Genomic DNA, 7,226 nt, shown 5'->3' with positions numbered 1-7,226 from the left:
AGTGAGTGAGAGAGTGAGGCAGTGAGTGAGAGTGAGACAGTGAGAGAGTGAGGCAGTGAGAGAGTGAGAGTGAGGCAGTGAGAGTGAGGCAGTGAGAGAGTGAGAGTGAGAAAGTGAGAGAGTGAGGCAGTGAGAGTCAATGAGAGAATGAGAATGAGTGCGAGAGTGAGACAGTGAGTGAGTGAGAGTGAGACAGTGAGTGAGTGAGGCAGTGAGAGAGTGAGAATGAGACAGTGAGAGAGTGAGAGTGAGACAGTGCGAGAGTGAGACAGGGAGAGAGTGAGGCAGTGAGAGAGTGAGACAGTGAGTGAGTCGGATCATTTGATCTCTTAACTGCTGTTTCCATGAGCATTGATTGTAGATCCAAGCAAGATTGAATTCCAGGATATATAAATTTAAGTGGTTTTCCATTCAAAATTAGCCTAGGTTTTATTACTTGCAAATACCTTACTCTTTCTTACATGCAGCCTCCAAAGCCAGGATATAAGAGATTTAGCAACAAAGTAACAGCTTCATTTCTGGTGTGATTAATGAAAAGTTTATGATATTTAGCACAGTGTATGTTATTAACCCAAAATATTATATAAAAAAGTCCAAGGTCATGCTTTCATTTTCATCTCATAAATTTGATCTATATGTTGTTAGTATCTTTGTGATTTAAGTGACTAACTACACTAATTTTCTTAGTTGAATTATACTTTTTTTAAGTTTCAAACACATTCAATTTGTATTTTCCACTAAGAATCATGCTTTTCTTCATACTTATTTGAATTCTATGCCTCACCAAATTGATTCTCTTTACATAAACACATGCAATACCATAGACATCACTGACACCTTCATTTTATGAAGAATTACCTATTCTATCTTTCCTCCTTACTAATCATTTAAGCTTCACTGGAGCAACAAATACATCTCCTTGCTTTTACCAATTTCTTCAGTGACAACCAGACATATACTGGAATATAAATATATCATTATAATGTCAAATATTGGGTAGATGGCTCAAAGTTATTGGAAGGAAAATTGTTTTAGCATTGTTGTTTTTAATAAATAGTTTTGTTGAACTATAATAAACATATCATACAATTCAATAGTTTAATCAAATCAAGAAAGGTTGTGCAATCCTCACCACAATCAGTTTAGAACCTTTTCTTCTTTCTTGAAAAAAGCCCCAAAATTTCACAGACCCCATACATTACAGAAATACAGATCATGTTTTGGAATAATTTTTTCTAATGATGTAGATCACTGAGTCAAAAGATTATAACATCACAGGAGAGCATTTGAAAATATGTATGGAAATTTCTGGATAGGAAACAAACAAGATTCTATAGCTAGAGTATAGCTCTAGACAGAGGAAGTAGTTGTGAAGTCGAAGAAGTGACTGCTGTATTTTCTATCTACTGAATTTATTAATTATGTTTAATTTTATATTATTTAGTCATGAAAAATTTTAATTATTGATTGTTGAAAATAGTTTTATCAATTTGTGAAATTTGAATGATTTATGTACATGAAAATTCAGTTCACAGAAATTGAATGTTGTCATATTTCAACTGAGCTTACAGTTTTGTCTTAAATTATGAATTGAAAGCACAAATTAAGGAAACACATTAATATTTTTTTAATCATTTTATTGGGGGCTCATACAACTCTTATCAAAATCCATACATACATCCATTGTGTCAAGCACATCTTTACATTTTTGCCATCATCATTTTCAAAACACTTTTTTTCTACTTGAGCACTTGGTATCAGCTCAATTCCCCCACTTCCTCCTCCACCCTTCCTCCCTCATGATACCTTGATAATTTATAAATTATTATTTTTTCATGTCTTACACTGACCGATGTCTCCCTTCACCCACTTTTCTATTGTCCATACCTCTGGGAGGGGATCATAGGTAGATCATTGTAATAGGTTCCTCCTCTCTCCCCCACTCCCTCACCTTCCACTTACCCTCCTGGTATCACTACTCTCAATATTAGTCCTGTGGGTTTTAACTGTCCTGGATTCCTGGTATTTCCAGCTCTTATCTGTACCCGTGTACATGCTCTGGTCTAGCCAGATTTGTAAGGTAGAATTGGGGTCACGATAGTGGGGGGTAGAGGGGAGCATTAAGAACAGAGGAAAGTTGTCTGTTTCAACGGTTCTATATTTCATGCTGACTGGCTCATCTCCTCCCTCCAAACCTTCTGTAAAAAGAGAAACATATTAACATTGGAAAGACATTTTGCAATGCATTGTTGTTATCAGAAAAATGGCTGCGCGTGTACTATCTCGTCTTCATAAAATGAACTGTAATTCAATGAACTCTATTAGTGAAATACATCTAATGCCATATTTCACTTTTTCTGTAGATTTGAATCAGTCGGTATACTGAGTAAATAAACTGGACTTTTTGATGAAGAAGGTGACATCACGGTTAGAAAAAGAACTCACTAACAATCTGCTAGATGCAGATGATACAGGTAACTTCGCTTGCTGGAGTGAAGAAGACTTGAAGTACTTACTGCTGAAGATCAATGATAACAATCCTCACTATGAATTACATCTCAACACAAAGGAAAAAAAGCATCACAAGTTGATTAATAGCCAACATCAGAATAAATGGAGATATAATTGAATTGTATACAATTGTTACAGCTAAAATCTCTTCAAGTTAATTTGAAAGAGAACCTAACAAAAATTAACTATAGCCAGAAGCAACAGCTATAATATTAACAGGAACATTTTTTTAATTTTAAAGAATAAATATATTGATATTAAAATTAAAACTGATTTTCATTAGAAAATTTCAAACAGCCAATGAGAAATTTACCTTAAAATTGATATAAAAATATAATGTAGTATGTAGTCCATTGAAAATTTGAAAGGTTATAAACAAATTATGTAGACTATGGTTACAAAAAAAGTGAAACTGGAGTCCCAGGAGAAAAAGAGGAATGTAACAAACATAACTGAAAATACAATAGCGAAGAAAATTATGAAAAATTATAACCCACATAGTTTTGAGGTATAATCAATTTCAAGCAATCTACACGTAGTCTCATTCACTTATTTCTAATATGGCAATGTCTGTGATACTCTGGAGATTACACTTTGATAATCAATGACATTACATGAGCTATACACAAAGGAAAAGAAAATATTTTAATACAGAGAACAAAATAGGTATTAGTTATAATGAAACCAAGATCTTCTTCTCTTTTTTTCTTTTTAATCATTTTATTGGGGCCTTGTAATAACTCTTATCATAATCCATCTATCCATCCATTGTGTCAAGCATATTTATTGACCTATCTAACTGTATTGAGGTATTTAAATCATCATCTCCATAGTCACTGGGCTCAAACATAGGAACAATTGTGAGGCAGACACAGGTCTGGCAGTTTTCTCCTTTTGTGTATAGGATCGCTATGAGTGGGAACAGACTGGATGGCAGTTGCAATTTTAGATAGGGGGTCTTAAGGATATCTGGTTGTGTTATCCTTGACCTGCTACCCAGGTGGTTGCCAGTTCAAACCCACCAATTGATGTGAGGGAGAAAGGTGAGGCTTTCTGCTTTGGTAAAGATTTATAGTCTTAGCAACTCACCAAGGCCATTGCACTGTATTACACGGGGTCACTGTAAATCAGAATCAACTAGAAGGCAGTGAGCTTGGTTTTTACATAGGATCTTAATGAGAAAATTTCAGGGGTTCAAAATTAAACAATCCGGAATTATAACACACAAGAATGCATATATTTTATAAAAAATAATGGATTCAGATACATTATTTTTATTGTTTATTAGTAGAACAAATAAAATATTAATATTGTACTGTAATGAGTTAATTGAGGTGTTTCCTGTGATATCAACTAAATTAATTTAAATATAAAAAATATTTAAAAGCATTAGAAAAATTATATGAACAAATTCAGTCTATCCAAGATAAGTGCAAAAGGGGGTGAAAAATATAAAATAATAAAGCAGTACTTTAAAAACATATGAATAAATGAATATACTAATAATTTCAATGCTTATAAATATAGGTACCCAATTTTCCATTAATGCACCTATATGGTTGACTGCATAAAGTCTTACAAGTTTTATACCCATTAGCCAAAAATGTATATAATCAAATCTATGACATAATTCCTTCAAAATATATAAAACAGGTTTTAACAGGTTGAATTATTGAATAAAAGAAATAAACAAATATGTTTTCAGACTAGGAGCTATTACCATATCTTTTAAAAATTATAGAAATAATCAGCTAGAGGAATAAAATAACACATTTCATTTAATATGAGATAGAGAACACTGCATTCTCAAATAGCAAATTACTCTTTAGAGGTATGAACTTTTTAAAAATCAGCACTCGATTTGAACTTAAATTTAAATCAAGTGTGTTTCAAAGACTTTAAGTAGATGTTCCATATCTCTTAGAAAGAATCTTTGCTAGAAATTAATTGCATAATGTTTTCTAGAGAAACATACCTGTTTAAAAATTAAGATTATATTAATGTAGAAGTCATCATAGAATTAGAAAGTGTGTTCAGTTAGCAATTACAAATAATCAGAAATCAAAACCTAAGTGATACTGGTAATACAGTAAAACAATATTTAGAGAAAAAGGGTATATTGTCTTCAATTGTTATGTTTTGGGTAAATATCCTGCATATATCTTCATAATTAAAAAAAAATTCATGACAACCAAGTCGGCTCCAACTCATTGCGACCCTCTAGAGCAGGTAGAAAAGCCCCTGTGGTTTTCAAAGATTGTAATTATTCATAGGAGTAGAACAATTACTCTTTCTCATACAGAAGGGCTGGTGATTTTGAACTGTGTAACCATGGTTCCACCTAGGTTCAATCTCCACAACAGAACTTTCAAATTTAGCACAGGGCGTGTGATCTATCTGTCTGTCTATCTTTCATCTATCTATCCATCTATCTATCTATAACAGTTAGGATTTTTTTCAACATGACAAAGTTTGGTAGTTGGAGCCTCTTGCTTGATATGATCTAACATAACATAATCAATTACCTGATGGGTTCTTCTGTAAGCAGTCAAGGCATTGTGGGAAGATCAGCCCTGAGGGGAAAATACCTTCTTCATCAAGTCATAGGCCTGATGCAATTGGAAGGATGTTTCTTCAGAGCATGACCGACTCCTCTCTAAGCCAGACACCTTAATGTGTGGAAGCTCTGTAGAAATGAGTCACATGTCACTATGGATTCTGCTGCAGCTGGATCATCAACCGTGCTATAATGCCTGCTGACCTTGACATTATTCTGTTTGGCAGCCACAAGCCTTACTTGCTGAAGCCTTGGATTCATCTTCCCTGCCTCCATCAGCTTCTAATAGTCCTGCTTCCGGGTGCCTCAGCCCCAGCAGTTACAGGAGCAAGGGAAATCATAGGTCTGACTTGCTTAATTTGGATTCACCCAATTCTGCCTCCAGGAATATGTGGTCTTCCTGCTTTCTAGTTCACCTTTCTGCTTCCTGGATCACCAGCCCCTGGCAGCTAAGCAAGTCAAGAAAAGCCTCCTACGTAGCATCTGACCCAAATTTGAACCAGACAGGACAGAACTAACTCTACAATTGTATAAGGAACCGCTCTGATGTAAAATTAATTTCTACATATATAAATATATTCCTCATATGCTGAACCATCCCTGCATCCTGGTATGAATCCCGCTTGGTCATAGTGGCTTATTCATTTTATATATTTCTATATTCTATTGGCTAATATTTTGTAAGGAATTTTGCATCTATGTTTATTAGAGATATTGGCTTGTAGTTCTCTATTCTTGTGGCATCCTTGGTTGGTATCAGTGTTATACTAGCTTCATAGAATGTGTTTGGGAGTTTACCATCCTTTTCTAGGTTCTGGATAGGTAGAATTAGTGTCAGCTCTTCCCTGAATGCTTGGTAGAATTCGCCTGTGAAGCCATCTGGGCTGGGACTTATTTTAGTTGGTAGATGTTTGATAATCTTACCTATATCTTCTTTTGTTATGGGTCTGTTCAGGTTCTTCACATCTATATGAGATAATATGGGGACAGATGGCTTTTCCAAGTTTTTGTTTATGTCTTCCAAGTTGTATTCATTGGAGTACAAATTTTTGTAGTACTGTGTTATTAGTCTTTGATTTCAGTAGGGTCTGTTGACATTTTTCCTGTTTCATCCCTCATCCTGGATATTGATGTTTGCTCCTTCCTATCTTTGATTAGTTTGGCCAATATTTTTTTTTAATTTTAAAAAAAATTTATTAATCCTTTGCAAAGAACCAGCTTTTAACTCCATTGATTTTTTGCATTGTCTTCTCATTTTCCCACTTATTTATCTTTTCCCTAATTTTTATTATTTCTTTTCTTTTTCAATTAGAAGAATTATCCTGTTGACTCTTTTCCAATCCCCAAAGGTTTTGTGATAGAGTACTGTCCAAAAATCTCTCTTTCTTCTTCAGATGTGTATTTATCACTATCTCACATCCTCTGATAACTACCCTCACTGGGTCACATACGTTTTGGTATGTTGTATTCTCATTCTCAGTTTCTATAAACTTCCTGATTTTGTCTCTAGTTTGGGACATTACCCACTCTTTTTGAAGAAAAAAGTTGTTCATCCTCCAAGTTTCTGCCCCTTTTTAAAAAAATCTTTCTTTTGTTGATTTCCCAGCTTTATGTGTAGAAGTCAGAGCAGGAAGTCTGAGTGACTTGTATGTTTGAAATTACTCAAGCTTGGCTTGAGTCTCAGCATGTAGTCTATTTTTGATATATGCCATGTGCACTTGAAAAGAATGAATTTTTTTTGCACTTGGGTGGAGTGCTCTGAATATGTCTATCAGATTGAGTTGTTTAATTGTTAAGTTTAGTTCGATAGCCTCCTTATTGAGCTTCTTTCCCACTGATCTGTCTTTCTGTAAGAGTTATGTTTTGAAGTTACCTACTATGATTGTTGAATCTGTGATTTCTTTTTTCATCTTTTTGGGTTTATACATTTTGCTGGTCTCTTGTTCGGCACTATATGTTTATCAGGCTCACTGTCTCGTTGTCTACTAATCTCTTAAGCATTATATAGTGCCCATCCTTATCTCTTGTAATATCCTGCAACTTGAGATCAATTTTGTCAGTGATTAGGATTGCAACACCTCCTTTTAAAAAATTCCCATTAGCTTGATACACTTTTCGCCATCCTTTGCTCCTCGACTTGTTCTTGTCTGCTAGTGTG

The sequence above is a fragment of the Echinops telfairi genome, unplaced genomic scaffold (genome assembly GCF_000313985.2).
Source record: "Echinops telfairi isolate 266 unplaced genomic scaffold, ASM31398v2 ScPeMD7_11;HRSCAF=52, whole genome shotgun sequence".
Classification (NCBI taxonomy): Eukaryota; Metazoa; Chordata; class Mammalia; order Afrosoricida; family Tenrecidae; genus Echinops; species Echinops telfairi.
The sequence above is the reverse complement of the archived record's forward strand: the minus strand, read 5'-3'. Positions refer to the sequence as shown.